Below are 19104 nucleotides of genomic sequence, written 5' to 3' on the forward strand. Positions count from 1 at the left end.
AATGACTTTATCCAATTTGCTGACTTCGACACTCTTTTGTGCATACCTGACTTACCTTCTCCTCAGTCTAGACGCTGCTTTCTCTGCAGAACTTTGTGCCTCTCCTCCTATCCTACTCCAGGGCCATCCTGTTCACCAGCACCCCATAGACTGTTGCTCTCTCTTGTTATCAAGAACTATCACTTACCTGTTGGACCCGCCTCAGCGCTCGGACATATCCGCATTTCCACCTTTATCTCCTGACCATCCATCTAGTCTCACTCATCGCCCCCCCATAGAGGGACGTGACCTGCGGTTAGAGAGCCGCAATGTCCATAACTTCTCTTTCGTTAGACTCCGCGCCTTATGCAGGGTAGTGTCCACCTGAGAAGACTTCGAGGCCCAAACTCACTCTGAATCTGTGACAATAGGGAACTTCTTTGTTCAATCCAGGACTCAATCAACCCCAATGAAGTTGGAAGCCTAACATAACACTCTGCAAATCTTAAGAAAGGCTTGTGCAATATCTGTTGATTTGCAGATCAAGAAGGCACAGGTTTTTATTCCAAACTCTTCCTCATCAGGAGCCTTTCACACTGTTCTGGATTTGAAGAGGCTCAAAACGTTTACCCATTCCAGGCACTTTCACATGGAATATGTGAAACTTGCTAGCTTTTTTGCCTGGTGAAAACCCTGAGAACATTTACCATGGTGCTAGTTACTTTGGTGGTTATTCTTGTGACCTTAGACCATTTTAGGTTGCACATGATTACTGTAACATACATTAAAAGACCATCCAGCTATTCCTTCAGGAAATGTTTAGAACTGAGCTATGCGAGTTTCTGTTTTAGTAAATCCTCTAAAGTCTTTTAGCAACCGCGGCGGCCGCGGCATTGTCGCAACTCTCGGCCTAGGCAACAACTGGGACGCTTTAGGCTCCCTGCCACCGCACACGGCCAGCTGTCAAACAGCCGGGCGCGCTCGCAGTGTTGTTTAAAGTCTCAGCCATTCATGGCTGATTAGATTAGGATGCAGCTGGTACTATTTAAGGCAGTGGGGACTGAGAAGATTGGAGGTAAATCTGTCATGGATGACAGCGAGCCGAACCTTTCTCCAGCTCAGGTCTCAGCGAATAAGATCCAGGCCTTGTCATAAGTTGTGCAGAGTTTATTTCATCGTTTGTCAGCACAAGAAGAGTCCTCCAGAAACCCGCAGGTTCAACAGACCTCCTCTGTCATCAGTACAGAGCCAAAATTGAACTTGCCTGATCGATTTTTTGGAAGCAGATCCTCCTTCCGCAACTTCAAGGACAGTTATAAGTTATATTTTCGCCTGAGACCACACTCCACTGGCTCTGAACATCAGAGAGTCGGCATTGTAATTTCCTTACTCCAGGGCGACCCCCAGTCCGGGGCCTTTACTCTTCCACCAGTGAGTGCCTCCTTGCAATCTGTGGATGCCTTCATCCAAGCCCTAGGTCTGCTATATGACGACTCAGACAGAGTGGCCTCAGCTGAGTCTCATCTTCATTGAGGCAAGGACGTTGCACTGCTGAAGAGTATTGTGCAGACTTCAGACGATGGTCAACTGATAGTGGCTGGAACGGTCCGGCGCTTCGGAGTCAGTTTCGTTTAGGCCTTATGGAACAAATCAAGGACTCCTTAGTGCAGTATCCTACGCCCACCTCACTTGAAAATTTGATGCAACTTGTTATCAAAATTGATCGCAGAATCAAGGAGAGGAAAACTGAGAAAAAGTCATCTATACCGCCTTGCTCACCACCAAAGTCCTGTTCTGCCTTTCCGGACACCCCTGAGCCTATGCAGTTGGGCGCTTACTGTCTGCCTCTTGAGGAACGTTCCAGACGGTGCTCCCTGGGTCTCTACATGTATTGTGGTCAATGGGGCCACCTAGTTCGTTCCTGCCCTATCAAGTCCGGAAACGCCTAAACCTAAGTGCTGGTGAAGAGGTGCGCTTAGGGTTCCAAGTAATCTCAGAAAATTCCCTGTTGGTACCTGCACGCCTACTCTTCAGAGATCAATCTACAGTTATGTCAGCCTTCCTCGATAGTGGTGCAGCAGGTAACTTCCTGGATATCCACTTGGCTCAGATGCTTGGTATTTCTGATATCAAATTGGGTTCGAGCATTACCGTCTGCGGCTTGGATGGAAACCCCTTGGTTGGGGGTAGAATACTCGCTAAGACTCCATTGGTTCATTTATCTGTAGGAGCCCTCCATACGGAGGAGCTCTCATTCTTCCTGATCACCTGTCCCTCTGCTCTATTGATTCTGGGGTATCCTTGGCTTCAGAGTCATAATCCACTTATTGATTGGAAGAAGGGGGAGAACATCCGTTAGAGTGCAGAGTGCTCTTCTAAATGCTTGACCCCACCTCTTAGAGTTCTATAGCCTAATCAGGAATTGTTACCTGCACCCTACGAGGACTTTGATGATGTGTTCTGTAAAAAGAAAGCTGACTCTCTCCTGCCTCATTGGGACTATGACTGTGCAATTGATCTTGTACCGGGTTCTAAATTGCCCAAAGGGCGCCTGTATTTCTTATCTATCCCAGAGACCCAAGCTGTGGAACAGTACGTAGAGGAGAACCTTAAAAATTGATTTTTCCGCCCCTCCAAATCTCCAGTAGGAGCTGGATGTTTCTTCGTGGCCAAAAAGGATGGCAGCCTGATTGATTATCGTGGCCTAAATAAAAGCACGGTCAAGAACACATATCCCTTGCCGTTAATTTCCATTTTATTTGACCAACTCAAATCGGCCACCATTTTCTCAAAGATTGATCTCCGAGGTGCCTATAACCTTATACGTATTAGAAAGGGAGACGAGTGGAAGACGGCCTTCAATACTCACTCTGGACATAATGAGTATCTGGTGATGCCATTCGGGTTGTGCAACGCTCCAGCAATCTTCCAAGACCTCATCAACGACGTCTTACGTGAATTCCTGGGAAAACAGGGGCGGTTTATCTGAATGACATTTTAATTTACTCTCAATCTCTGTCTCAGCACCGCCAACAAGTTTGTGAGGTTCTGGAAAAATTACGCCAACATCACCTCTATGCAAAATTGTAAAAATGTGAGTTTGAGGTCTACAGGGTGGCCTTTCTAGGATACATTATCTCATCATCTGGTTTCTCCATGGATCCCAGTAAAGTTCAAGCAATACAAGACTGGGTCCTCCCTACTAACCTGAAGGCGATTCAAAGATTCCTCGGCTTGGCCAATTACTATCGAAGGTTTATACGCTCATTTTCTTCCATGGTGGCTCCTATCACTGTCCTCACCTGGCAGGGCGCTAACACGTCTAATTGGTCTCCAGAGGCCTTGGCAAGCTTTTCAGTCCTCAATGCCGCCTTCACATCTGCACCTGTTCTTAGACACCCAGACCCAGAACTCCTGTTTATAGTGGAAGTAGATGCCTCGGATGTTGGAGGAGGTGCCATTCTTTCTCAAAGAGATCCTCAGAGTAAGAAATTACACCCATGTGCATATCTGTCCAGGAAATTCTTGTCCGCTGAGATCAACTACGACGTCGGAAATTGTGTTGGCCATCAAGTGGGCCCTTGAAGAGTGGCGGCATTGGTTAGAAGGAGCAATCCATGTCACTACAATCTTCACTGACCACAAAAACCTCCTGTATATTCAGACTGTTAAAACCCTAAATCCCTGGCAGGCCTGCTGGGATTTGTTTTTTACCCGGTTTAACTTTATCATCACTTTTCATCCAGGTTCGAAGAACACCAAAGCCGATTCTTTGTCTTGGAGTCTCAAGGCATGCCATCCTCAGTCTCCTGACTCGCAAGCTATTATTCCCTCATCTCCATTCATATCGGTCTATCTCAAAATCTTGGGGCCACACTCCGCCAGTTCAAAAAGATTGCTCCAGCTCAGACTCCTACAAATAAATAGTTTGTTCCGGTTCATCTGAGGATGTCAGTCCTCATTGAATGCCACGACAACCGTTCAGCAGGTCATCCAGGAATTCATAAAACCATCGAAATACTATCCCGCTGGGTTTGGTGGCCCTCCTTGTCTTCAGATGTTGAGAAGTACGTCTGTGCCTGCCCGGTATGTGCTAGGAACAAATCCTCCTGGAACCGTCCTCCTGGTCAATTGCTACCCTTCCCTGCTCCGAGCAAGCCTTGGACACATCTTTCAATGGACTTTATTGTCGATCCCCCATGGTCCTATGGTCATAACACCATCTGGGTGGTCTTTGACCGTTTCAGCAAAATGGCACACTTTGTAACGTTACCCAAGCTATCGGATGCCAGAGGCTTGACCACATTATTTATTGCACAAATTTTCCGCCTCCACGGTCTTCCAGAAGTCATCGTCTCGGACCAGGGGTCCCAATTAATATCACAGTTCTGGAGGTCCTTTTGCTACTCTCTCGGGATCAAAATCAGTTTGTCTTCAGCTAACCACTCACAATCAATTGGTCAGATGGAAAGAACCAGTAAATCCCTGGAACAATTCCTGCGCATCTATGTATCCAAGTTCCATGACAACTGGTCCTCTCTCTTAACTTGGGCGGAGTTTGCATGTAATTACTCTTGCCATTCTACAACTCGTACATCTCCGTTCTTCTGTAACCTCGGGTTCCACCTGAAAGCGAACTCCTTGTCCTCTGTAATTTCTGCTGATGGTTCCGGGACTCCTACCTTTACATCTCGACTAAGGTCCATCTAGAAAAAGGTACACTCCGCACTACGTCAAGCATCTTGCAAGTTCAAATCCCTTGTTGATCGTCATCGCGGTCCTTGTCTATTGAAAGTGGGAGATCAGGTCTGGTTGTCTATAGGAAACATCAAATTAAGGCAGCCCTCTAGGAAATTAGGACCCAGTTTTATTGGACCCTTTATGATTTATTAAAGGATTAACCCTGTGACATTCAGACTTAAGCTACCACCATCCTTAAAAATTCCCAGCACCTTCCATTGCTCTCTCCTGAAAAAGGCTGTTTCTCCTAGCAAACTCAATCAGTATCTGAACGCTGCCATGTGACCATAAACTTGTACTACACTGAGTGTAATTCCTGGGGGCATCCGAATACCTGTGAGCATAACCAGTCTCTACGGGAAAGGTGGCTGCTATAGGTGAAGATCTCTTCTGCTAAGTTCTACAAGTTTATGCTGCATTGGTTGCCATAACACAGTCCAGTGGAGCGAGTAGTATAAGTAAACCTCAGCTCCATTTGTCACCTCATTAAGTGAACCTCACCATTAAATAAAATGTACACTATTTTTTTCAGCTATTTGTTTGAATGTTTCAATAAATAACACTTGAAAATAAATCAATTACATTTATGAAGTCAGTGTAAATATTAAATATGTGCAAATGTGTTGAATTGTCTATACAGCTTAATTTTTTTGCACAGATGAAGCAATGTTGGTTGCAATTTTGTAATCCATAAGTTTAAGTGAAAAAGGGGGATATGTCTTGGGTCCACCTGATAATAGAAAAAGATAGCCATATGGTCCTTCATTCTACAGGGGGTAAAAACAGTGGCTTCAATGACAATAACATTAATCAGAAAAACACTGGGAGAGTCTTTGGGGACCTGATTAGCACTCTCATCCCAATCAGACTTTGATTTTGGACTTCTTACCCACCATTGCTCGATAGAACTCATTCACTTTTCGCTGCCCCCATAGTCCATTGAACCATACACGAATACATTCCTGAGGAATCCCATGATTTTTTCCAAGGGCAAAAAATGTTGGATATTTAATTACTGACAACACATGATTATTGTCTTTTAGCCATCATTCATACATCAGAGGAGAGACAACCAGCAATTAATCTAATTAATCCACAGCGGAGCGACCGGGTTGAGCTACAAGCCTCGATTAACTACCTTTAATTCTGATATTAATTGGAAAGAAAATATAATTTCCACTGCTCACTGCTTTTCACTTTAACCATATAATTTCCCAGCTTACTTATGGAGCTATTTTGTGTCGAACCCTACATAAGGATCGAGACTGATGTTCACATCATTGTATATTAGTTTATATACTGGATGATTTTGGTCTAAAAGCTTGTTTTTAATTGTTTATGAGGTTGTTTTGTTTTGATATGGTATGTTTCATATTCTAAAAAAATAATTCTAAGACACGTTACTTTGACATTTCCTCATTTTCAAGCTTAATATCCTAACTTGAATACACCACACCTAACACATTATTAGTATCTATAGAGGAGTGGTACTACCCCCTCTCTTCTATTGTTAATTTCACAGCTGAACTAAACATTTCCAAAATTCACTCTGCATCTTGGGATAATACTGGTTTTAATGTCTTGTTAACCTGAGGTTTCGGATTCCCCTCTTTGTTCTTTCTCTGAGTGGCAGCAAAACAAATTATTACATAGGAAGTGCAGATTACCAGTTTTTCTTAAGAGTCACAGACTGCCTGAAAACAGGTACGTTAGAGGGGGAGGGCCTGGGTCATGTTATTGCTTCCACCCTCTGGATAAATTATTTCAGTCCAACAGACTGCTCCTATATTTCGTTACACCTTCTCTTGACAACTACATCTCCACCAAAGCTCTTATTGAATTCCAGAGTCCATGGGAAATTTTATTGACATTAGATTTCTATGCTAACAGGTTCCTATGACAAGCATAGCTAAAACTATACCTTAGAAACTATTTACGGTTCGACTGTTAAATAAACAGAATGTTCCTTTGTTTTTGCAAACTTCTGCCATGCATAATGAACTGTCAACATTGGACAGTCGATAAAATTTTAAATTGTTTTAGGTATTCCTTGACTTGCTGTGCATAGCCCTTCCATTAACTGGACAACCAAATAATTGCTGTTCACTTTGTAGACATCACTCTCTAGTACCATCATGGAGAAGCATATCTGAATATCATTGTACTGTGTGAATGGACCTGCAATGAAAGGAATGATTAAGAACCCAAGGATTATATGTCAAATTCAATAAGCGTGTTTTTGAGTTTCTAGGACATATTTTTTTACCAAAGGATATTGAAATGGATCCTGCCAAGACTCAAGCTATTGAAGACTGGTCATTTTCTATTAACATTAAAGCTGCCCAAAACATCTTTGGTTTTGCAAATTACTGTAGCACATTTATTAAGGACTTTACCAAGATCTGTCCAATATCTGTCCAGACCCATAAAGGGATTTCATTTCAATGGAATGTCTTAGCACAGATCCTTTTGTGCTCTTAAAAAGGCTATGCAGACAACGCCTATGTTGTCACACTCAAATTCCACACCGGCCTTCTTTTTAGAGGTGGATGTCTGTTTAAACTGCCAGTACTTTGTCACAAAAGCAAGGTGACAAACAAATTTTCTATTCTTGCTCTTGCTTCTCCAGAAAACCTATCCCCTGTAAAACGGATTTATTCAATAGGTAATCGAGAGTTATTAGCTATCCATTTAGCATTAAAAGAATGGAGACCTTCATCATCATCATCAACATTTATTTATATAGCGCCAGCGGATTTCGAAGCGCTTTACAATTGGGAACAAACAGTAATAATACAATACTGGGTAATACATACATACGTAGAGGTAAGAAGGCCCTGCTTGCAAGCTTACAATCTATGGGTCAATGGTTTGATACACAAGGGTAAGTGCTACATCATATTGAATATTTGTCCAGCTAGAATTCAAAGGTTGCAAAGTATTTAGTGTGCTGTATGCTGAGTCACACAGCCATGCTGGTCAGAGGGTTGTTGTCTTGTGTTAGCTATGTTGAGGGTGGTAATAGTGTAACCTAGGGACATTAAGAGGGTGGTAGAGAAATATTATAAGCTTGTCTGAAGAGGTGGGTTTTCAGAGAATGCTTGAAGGTTTGAAGACTAGAGATGGAACAAAAACCGAAAAGGGCAGGGTCCCGCTACTGAGAAGTTGGATTGAAGATGAATAATTAAGAGCAATTAGCTCTACTAAACATCTCCCAACAGAGGAGGCGAGACACTGTGAATTAATAGATCGTGTTTATTAAACTCTATATGTCATCTTATAAATCACGGCTAAAAACATAAACCACAAATATGCAACACATATAATATAGCCAATATTAAACCATCAGTACTGAGGTAAATACCGAACAACCATGGTGATAAAAAGTAAAAAATAAAAATGAGTTGTATAGATAAATACTTGAATGCTCAGCCAAAAACAGTACATCTGATTATAATAAAAAAAAGTCCAATAGCATATGATGTAGTAATTGTAAATCCCCAATATTATCTTTGGGGCTAAAACTTGCCAATACTACAGTGGGGATAAATTTATCCACTATGCGATCCACACATAGTATTAGTCCCGCAACAGACTTTCATGAATCACTGACACCTCAATGGTTCCAAATCCAATATCAAACAGGCACTGAGATACTCACACCGCTGGTTCAGATTGAATTTACCCTCCGGAGGGATTCAGTGAAGCACCAAGCGGACTTCGTGTGCAGCCTGAGCTGTATACTCCCAGTATAGATGCGCAGCAGCAGAAGCAACGTTGATAAAGCCTTATGATGGAACTTCACGCTCCGGTGATAGACCGTAGAAAGGCAGTTCTCAATTCAGTCTGGTGATGACATGGGATCGGATCTCAGGTAGGAAGCAAGGTGCAATCGATGTCTCTCTTGATAGAACAAACAGCAGACTCAGCTGACACGTTTCGTGCCGTTGACTGTAACTTTCTCAAAGCTAATCCCGGGTCTGCAGGATTCCTTTAAATAGGGAGCCGAGTTTCCAGGTGTATTAATTAAATGGGCAGCCCTTCTATGTTCTTATAATTCAAAGTATTTGGCACACAAACACTATCCCATTATGTTTCATTGTTAATGAAAAAAGAGTCCTGTTCAAATTTAGCATGTTAGACATACAAAATTTCGTATAGTTAGATATTCTTCATTATCCACTCGGATTCACAGTCAAATACATAGCTGATGATAGCTACGAATACTTATATAGCTGTGATAATAACAGTAACAATGGATGATAGTAAAAATAAAATTAAAATAAAAATGCAAAATAAAAATAAAAATAGAGTAAAAATATAATACATATAAAATAAAATAAAAATAAAAATAAAAATAGAGATAGAAATAAAAGTAAAAAACAAATCAGATATAAATAGATACATAATGTACACATAAATATAATAATATACAATAACCAAAGTGCACAGCCAGCACTAGAAAACAATCCTATACATCACTAGATGCATAAATACCAAGAAATAAATACAACCAATAAATCACACAATAAATAAGATATATAAATATATCTTTCCAAAAAGACATATGCGGGAGTATACGTGAACATATAGATACAATAATGTATGCAATGATACACCCACATGTCTAGCTTAATAAGATGAATCTCACCCCCATATAAAATAGATAAATGCATATATACACATCAACAAGCAAAAAAACACGCCCACATGTCTAGCTTAAAAAGATGAATCTCACCCCCATATAGAATAGATGAATGCAAATATACACATCAACAAGCTAAAAAACACTAAACTTCAATGTCAATAAAAAATATAAAAAACTGTCAGCGCTCAGTAATCAATAAAGCTGCCAAATATCATGGATAGAACAGGGTACACAGACCTATCAGATAGTTTACAATTAATAATAAAAAATCCAGATTATCGGCACTAGATTGTACCCAAAGATCTCATACAGATGTTAAAAAACTCTAAAAAAACAGTATTTCAGAATGAGAAAGATATGAATAACACAAATAATTTTCACTTCACCGTCACTTTCATATAGAAAAGTAAGAAATCAATTCTTACCAGAAGGTGTTTGATCATGGGCACATAGCAAGTTCTTTATTGCTTTTCTCCATTTCCTCTGGATAATGATGACGAAATCTCTCGCTATTTCACATTTCTTTTTTCATGATGTCTCATATTGTTATCATAAACATAAACAAAAAATGGACACTATTTAACAGCGAAGATTTTTTGAACTGAACTAGATGTTATTGTAATTTTTTTATTATTATTTGTGTAATTCATATGTTTCTCATTCTGAAATACTGTTTTTTTAGAGTTTTTTAACATCTGTTTGAGATCTTTGGGTACAATCTAGCGCCGATAATCTGGATTTTTTATTATTAATAATAAAAAACACTAAAGACTCTCCATAAGAGATCAAGAGATAAAGAAAGAAACCAAGGACCACCCTAGTTCAAACATTCAAGCCTGTCGGACACATGGTAGCCAACTTGAAAATCCATGCAGATTCACACAGACAGAGTTTCGCAAACCGATCCCCTCTCCTTTCAGTATTAATCACTTGTTCAGCTCCTACTACAGCAAGGTTACTAGGATCACTCTCATGGAAATCTGCAAAGTGCCTGGAGACACTATAAGTACGCACTTTATTTACAATATTCTTCTTATGTTTTTTAAATCGTATTTTCAGAGACCTTGTGGTTCTACCAACCTGCTTACAGATACATTCTAGTACATATACAATATATGAACTATCGCTGTTAATAAACCCCTTTATAGGAAAAGTTGCACCAATATGGTTAGACTTGATGTTCTTAGCCTTGTTGGTGATATGTTTACAGGTCAAACACACATTTTTACCACATTTATAACATCCCTCTGGTGGTTTTAGTAACCAGTTATCGCAAGAGTTCTCTTTAATCATTTTCAAAGAGCTTGGTGCTAGTATCCTTTTTAGGTCCAGATTCTTCTTAAAATGACAGTGGCCTTATCCTCCATACAGTCACATAAGATATTATCCAGCTTCAATAAATCAAAGTCATCTCTGACAATTTGTTTTGACTTTGAATTAAATTTGGATATATAAGCCGGTGTCTTATTTTTTCCATGTTTACTACTCTGTTTTTTAGAACTGTTTTGATGTTGAAGAAGGAACTCTCTATCTAGAGAGAGTGCATAATTTCTAGTGTCCTCTAATAAACCATCCGGATATGCTCTAGATCTAAAAGATCCCAACATAGTGTCTAATTGGCTCCAAAATTCTCGATCATCTGAGCAGTTCCTACGTAGGCAACCTACTTGGGAATATTCGTCACCCAAGGTCTATAGTGCCCACTTTTAAAATGCAAGAAACTACACATATCTACAGGCTTATTGTAGTTTGACGTAACAATTTTACCTTCCTTGATTGATAGATTAATATTTAGAAAATTGATCTCCTGATCACTAATAGTATGAGTAAATGACAAATTAAACGAATTCATATTCAAAAAAATTGACGAACTCTAGAGCATGTGCTTGACCACCCTTCCAGATGACAAACAGGTCGTCTATATAGCGACCGTAGAGGACCAGGTTTGCAGTCTTGTGGTGTGAGGGAGGGAATTCCTAAAAGTGGGTGCAGCCCGAAAAAAGTCCTGTAATGGAGAATGGGAGGAAGTGATTAAAGTGGAAGAGAGATGCAGGTCTTGTGCAGAATGAGTCGAGTTGGGAAATATTTTGAGACAAGTGAGGAGATGCATTTCTGTGCAATTTTGCTGATGAGCTTGTATGTTAGTAGAAGAATTTTATATTGGATTAGTTGAAAAACAGACAACCAATGTAGAGACTCAGCAGGCGAAAAAACGATTTGCAAGGAAAATCAATCTATCCACTGTGTGCAAAATAGATTGTAGTCTGATAGATAGTCTGATTTTGGGAAGACCAGTAAGGAGGGAATTACAATAGTCGATGCGGAAGATGATGAGTGCATGAATTAAAGTTTTTGCAGTGTCTTGTGGGAGATATGAATGTATTCTGTATGTTTTTTAGATGTATGCAGCATGATGTAAAAATAGAGACCTTTATTTGAAGTGGTGAATATCCCTATTACAAACTATGGAGACCACAAGAACTGAAGTTAACTAAAAGGTTACATTCCCTTCAGGCCAAATGGTCTGTTTTTGTACTAGGTGGGTATTATAATAAGCTTGCAGTACTAGGGATAGATGTCTTGGGCAACCTATGACTGACATCAGTCTTATCCAGCTGCTTATTAATTGATTATCACAGTACATGTGCGCCCGGCAGTCAAACAGCTTCAGGGCAGAGAGAGCATCCCAGTCGCCTAGGCAACAGCTGGTCCACTCTTTCTGCCCTGAAGCTGTCTGACTGCTGGGCGCATGTGTACTGTACAGAAGTGACGTCCTGGCAGTCAGACATCCGGGACCCTAACAGAGAGGGAAGCCGAGCCGCCACAAGTAGCGCAGCGGCTCGTGATACTAGGATTAACGTTATAGTGACATATTAACCAGGATCTTGCAATGGCAAAACAAATGCCTTGCAAAGACAATTGGGAAATTCATGTTCAATCAGGTGGATGTTTGACTCGATTATCAATTGTCTTTCTTCCTCTGACTTGTTTAAGACAAACAATCTTTCAACATTTCACAAGTCTCAAATAGCTCTCCCTCCCAGGAGGATACAGCACTTTGGATTTTGTGTCCATATATTATTGGTGGCCTCAGATATCTAAAAATATCTGTCATTATGTCTCTACTTGTCCTGTATGTGTCCGAACCAAGACCTCACATGCACATCCAGCAGGCCTTTTGCAACCATCCTTGGGTCCTTTAAATATCTGTGGACTTTAAATCTCTGTGGATTTTCGCAGGGCTTTACCACATTTTGGGTTGTTGTGGATGCCTTCAATAAAATGGCACATTTTGTCCTTCTTAACAAGTTGCCATCAGCACCACAGACACACCATTTGTTTCGAAAGTAGATTTTAAATTGCATGAATGCCCAGGATCAATAGCATCTGACTAGTGTACAAAATTCACATAAATTTTTGGAGAACCTTCTTCAAATCATTACATATTAAATTATATTTTTCTTCTGCATACCATCCCAATCCAATTTCCAAGCAGAGTGGGCAAACCAATAATATTTAAGAACTTACATCAGCATTCAACTAAGTTTAATGGTAAATATAGTTCTACCAAGCTGAGCCCATTTTTTGTCTTTTATGGATACCAATCTTGACCTGTTCCTACTGTAGTTACAGACCATGTACATAGTTCTCAGTCTTTATAAGAAATGACAAGAAAACTGTAAAGTGTTGATGGCTAATCTTTGTAAAGCTCAAAGATGACATAAGATTGAATCAGACTTCGGACTACGCTATGTCTGGTTATCTACCAAAAATCAAATTTGTAATGCTCATCACCTAAATTGGCAGAATAGTTCATGTGGGACAAATCTTTGTGGCAGATTGACCTTCGCCATCTGTTGTGAAAGGCCATCTTACATAACCCATTAATTGTGTTCACCCTGTCTTTAATGTGTCAAAAGTCAAACAAGCAGCTTTAATGGAATCCTGCCCTCCACCACTCATTAAAGCTAATGGGCATGAAAAAATTGTGGTGAAAAAAGATTCTAGACACTAGAGTGTTCCACAGGAAATTACAGTACCATATTAAGTGAAAAGTGTATATTCTTGATGATCGTTTAAGGGAACCTGCCAAAAATGTGCATACCCAGCTATTGCTACAGGCTTTTCATTTCAGACATCCAACTAAGCCTGCAGAACCTGGAAGTCACTTCTCGAGGAGGGGGTACTGTTACAAACTGCTGATCATGTAATAGTTCCTGCCATCTGGTGTTAGAGATTCCCTGTTGTGAATGCAAACAGTTTTTGTCTTTTTTTAGAACACAAGTCAAACGTAGCTGGGGTCTGGGTCACAAGAAATTGGTCAGGATGATGGAACAAAGCAGAAGTCAAATGCAGGGAGAAGTCACAATCCAAAAAGGAGTTTCACAGAGATACCAGCGGCAACAAGGACAAACAAATTGGCACTGGCCTGTTTGAAAAGACAGTGTTTAAAATGCCAGCCACAGGTGATCACAATCCTGTTTAGATGATGAGGGCTTAACCCCTTGCAGGTAAGGAGAAACTATCCAGGTCATCTCTGGTAGCACAGAGGTACTGCAGGCCTAATTCAATATAAGAACACACATATGGCCACAGCAGCAGTTTGTCTACAATTCCACAGCTTGTCATTACAAATGATTGTCATAAAGATAGAACTTACTTGTTTTCGGTGTAATGAAGTGTAGATTCAGAGTGCATGTAATCTATCTTGGTGAACCAGACATTTATCTTTGAAATTGACTATGATTCCTGACTTCTGTTGTACCAGACCTTTGATACTGATCCAGAACATGAACCTTTAACTTTTTGAGTATAAGACCCACTTTGAACTTGATCACAATATATACTTTGCCTGGGACACTTGAATATTTCATAGCTCATTACATGTTGCCAGAGCACACTATATATTGGACACTGATCCTGATTCTACTCTGTAGTGTCCTATTGGAAGATCAAGTGAGGTTTACTATTGTCATCAGTACAAGGAGAGGTGCTCCTACTCACTAAAGTACCATACAGTATTGCTCCAGACCTGCTCGCTATTTTTAGGCCACAAGCCACTGGGTCCAATCTACTAAACTACAACCAGCACATTATTGCTAGATATGCAATGGAATATTTGAAGTCTGCACTACTCCAAATTGCTGACATTCAGCTTGAAGTGCCCTGATCAGCTCATTTACATACATCTCCACTCATTTTAACATCATAAAATAATAACTATTGACATTTGCACTGAACCTTAATATATTTCTGTACTAGTACATTACCTTCTTTATAACATGTTTTTATTACACATTTGCAGTACTAGTCCCCTGCAAAATGTATCTTATGAAGTAATTAGACTGAGACTGTGTATTTATTTTTGCATGGATGAGTATTGCAGAGCAGGTAATGTTTCCTGCACCAATTCCCTTGAAAGATATATCAATCCTGCCATCCTGCTGCCATTGCTGTTAAGTGAAATTGTGACAGCAGCAATGTTGACAGTTGCTGTATGGCATTAGTAAAATTCTGCATGGCATGCTGTTCAAGTTTTCCAAACTTATTAGGGGATTTCAACATCTTTATCATTGCATGTTTCCATTTTGCCAGGTTAATCTGTGACCTCTGAAAATAATAAATGTGTCTGAAAAAAGGATCTGCCTTTTATGTAAATGCAATGTACAAATAATGTCTTTTTTTCAATTCCAGATAAAGGAAACAATTGTTATATCGTTAGCTGCTCATCAATTATGCAGTGAATTTTAGCATTTACTAACAGGCCACTACAAGCTATGTGGCTTCCTTTCAAAGTCAATGCAAAATACTTCTATAGTAATGCTTGTCCGACTGTTAAGGAAACAAACTGCCTGGATATTTAGCTCTAGTGGTACCTAATCGGACGTTATCAATTTTTTATTGTAAGAGAATACATAAATTACCTACTAATATGTCCTTTGGTTTAGTAGAACAGCATAATGATCAAAGACACACAATAGAAATGTATTTGCTTCTGTAGAAAGCTTATTCCCTTAGCTCTCCATCTGTGGTGATGGACAGGCAGTGAGCTGTCAGGTTTTGTTCTGTCTGTCACACTACACTTACCTCCTGATGTTTTAAGTAATCAATATGGGGGCTGAAATCACCTACCGCTACCTCTGCTCCCTCCTATTTTGTCCACTCATAAATTATGAATGCCTGCACAACATCAAGTCTACAATTTCGATTGCATTTGCTAATCATTGATCAATAATTCAGAGGTTCTTCTTCAAGGGTCCCTGGTTTCCTGTAACATATGGCACAAAGCTGACAGCATTCACATGACTATTCCCTTATCACAAAAAGCAGCCAGGGAAAACAAGTTGTTTAAAGTAGTTTCTTCTCTTTTATACGACAGACTTTGTACTTTTTTTTCTTTTTTTGTTCCCCCCGCTTGTTACATTTAATGACTGCACAACCACAGCAGCTACAGAGTGAAATACCAGCCAGTATAATTTACAGTCTGGATAGACATGGTACTTATCTACAAACCTGCATGTCATTTTTTATTTTGTTCGATTGCATCTTTTTTTCTTTTTTGGTGGAGAAGGGAGTTTTGATTTCCTCAGGTTTTATTGCATTATTTATTCTACTTGTGTGGACACAAATACCAAGATAAAAAGCTTTGCTTTACACACTCATAATGCTGTTGACTATGATGAAGACAGCAAAAGTATTTCTAGAATTTACAAGCACTAGATTTGAAGTCACCAGATGAAATGACAATCTAGCAAACGGCTTCCAGTTTTAGTATTTCTAGCTCACGCTAACCCGATTGTAGTTATCTCTATTCACATTTTAAGGATGTTATTTGCACTGATTTGGGCCCGGATATACTTACAGTATGACATAATTTTAATTTTAATCAAGCTAAAATGCACATCAATAAAATGAAATATTGTCTGCTCAATACGTGATTTATAATACAGCACTGCATATTGAAGGCAAAATGTTTTTAACAGTCTTTAAAATTGATTGCAGAAAAACAGTATTGCTGTTTTGCCTTTTTTATAGATTTGTGCACACATTTATTAGCCATAATAATATGTGACTGTGTTTTTCCTTTAATTTCTTTGTATTTGTTTTAAATATACAGTATGGATCTACACAATTAGAATTTATGAAAGTTTCTACTTGTTGGACATCGTTTTTTCTTAACCTTGTTATGTAATGCTATAGATACGCTTGCAGAACTAAGAATGTGCTTAGAAAAAGTATAACATTTTTACGAATGAAATAGAAATTCCATATATATATATACTTTTGTTCGTTAAATTATTGAGAAAAAAGGTATTTATACCCTCCCATCTATACAGTGTAGGTAAACCCCTAATGTTGCTATCACTGATTTATCTGTATAGTGTACAAACAGTTTGAAATAATAAAGGAAATATTTGGGCATTTCAGCCCAAGCTGATAATGCATTCTGAATTTTAAATAATACTACCTATTCATGGTTAATTTAAGATTGGCAGGCCCTGGGATTACATTGATGACATTGGAGGGTCCCCATTTAAGCAGCAAATACATCTAAAAGCTAAAAATTGTTACACATCATAACAACACAAAACATGCATATTTTTATGTTAACACTATTACAAAAATATTGCCATTTGAGAGTTCTTCCCTAAATAATGTCTAGCTTTGAAAGTATAAATGTTATTGTCACAGAAACAGCTTTACTCTTACTAAACAGTTTTGCATCGCATGAGCTGTAGGACTCGTCAATATGAGAATGAGAGAACGTCAAGAAGCCCTGATCAATGAGTGAATGTTTCACTTATAAAGGCATGTTTCTAATACTGTTTATAATACATCAAACTATGCTTTAAATATAACTTTCATTTATTGGGGAGAATACATAGCATAAATGAATGATTTGTGTGACACTGTCATTTCCCCTTAAGTGCTGAAAGTCTTGAAAATGAACAGAAGTAGAATGCACACTTCATTACTCGTGCAATGGAAGATCTTATAAAGCTAAGCATTGAATTAATTCTTGATGATGATAAGAAATGTTATTGGACCATCTGGTATTTTCTCTATGATATAGGGAAAATAACACATCAACTATATTTATTGCAGAAAAAAATAGTAAATAAAAATTTGCTGAGCGCATAGAAAGAGGACAATTGACATCAAACACAAAGGATCTAATGAAGCCAAAAGTGTCTTAGTTACATAGTATTTCATAGAACATGTTGTAGTTAGATTTAATTGTGCTACAGAATATTTAATTTACATCATTATGTTGAAATAGAGCATTCTTACTATATTGAATAGAATAAAGATGACCAAAGACGGCTAAATGTAAGCTTGTGCAATATAAGATCTAACAAAGTAAACAATATTTATATTTATATTTTGTTGCACGACAAACGCATTTATAATAAATTAACCAATTGTTATAATACTATCATTGTGGTGTTTAGTTTTATACATGGCAAGAAAATCCTACTACTCGCATCTTTACCAATATTAATAATTATACCCCTGTATTAAAAAGCTATTTTATATTTATAATATAGTTAATATTTCATGTCTAGACCTTCTACTGTCTCTTCTCATACCTCATACGGGAAACCAGACAAAAATACCAGTTGCCAAAGGCTTTTTTAAAATTGGTGGATGATAATGCTGTGGTATAGTAGTCATACACGTTTCCGAGCTCCAGCTACAATTGTTACTCAGCTACCTTATATATGTTCCCCACACGTCTTAGTGGATATCTTAACCTTATGTTTTATGTCAGTTTATGCAACTTGAATGTATCATCCTCTCAGTGTACAGAACAGCGTAACATGTCAGTGCTTTATAAATTAATAATATTACTATTGCCACAAAACAGCAAAAAAATATTAATTTTAAATCAAATTTAATGAATCATACGATAAATTATCATGGCAGATAAACACAAATTGGTCATTCTCCTCTACACATTTTACTTACTAAAGATATAAAATATAACATATTCCAATGTGGAAAACAACTTGTAACTTTCAGAAATATTTAGATACAGGTTTTCATACCTTATGTATAGCATGTATCTGAGTGAAAGCTGTTATCAGACATTGCTGTATAGCTTTGTCGTGGTTGTGAGTACACACTGCTGACATGCTGTAGATAAGCAGGATTACTTACTAGCATTTCTCAAAGGTGCCCATCAGCACAAAAAAACATAGCAGCCAATAAGATATTTGGTTTCATTGTCTAAATTGCAAGAGACAGATTAAAGCTAATTGCTGATTTAGTGCTTTGGCTTTCCACTTTTGAGCAATAGATATAGTTATATTAGTAAATAACCCTCAAAGAGAGGGGGCGATAGTGGCACACTTTCCCATTGAGCATGTAGGCTCATTGCTACGTGGTTACCCCTGGTCATGGCAGACAATCCCATATCTTTGTTAATAGAAAGCACAGAAGAGAAAAAGACTAAGGTCAGAAGTTAGAAAACTATAAAATGTCTTCTGTACTGATAATTTGGTCTGGAAAATGTCCTTCATAGCTTCTGACAATGTGCCTTAGGGTATAAGATCCTAAACAAACATATGGGTAATCTTAACAGCTTAACAGAAAAATGCAATAGTTGCTAACTGTGAAGGTCCAGCTGTTAGGTACAGAATGTTGATACCAATTTGAGTAAATAATATTGTTCTAATGGAGTCCATCCCAATTAAATCATTGTGGGTTTATTTAATTTGAAATTATAAGGAATT

The sequence above is a fragment of the Mixophyes fleayi genome, chromosome 5 (assembly GCF_038048845.1).
Source record: "Mixophyes fleayi isolate aMixFle1 chromosome 5, aMixFle1.hap1, whole genome shotgun sequence".
Lineage (NCBI taxonomy): Eukaryota > Metazoa > Chordata > Amphibia > Anura > Limnodynastidae > Mixophyes > Mixophyes fleayi.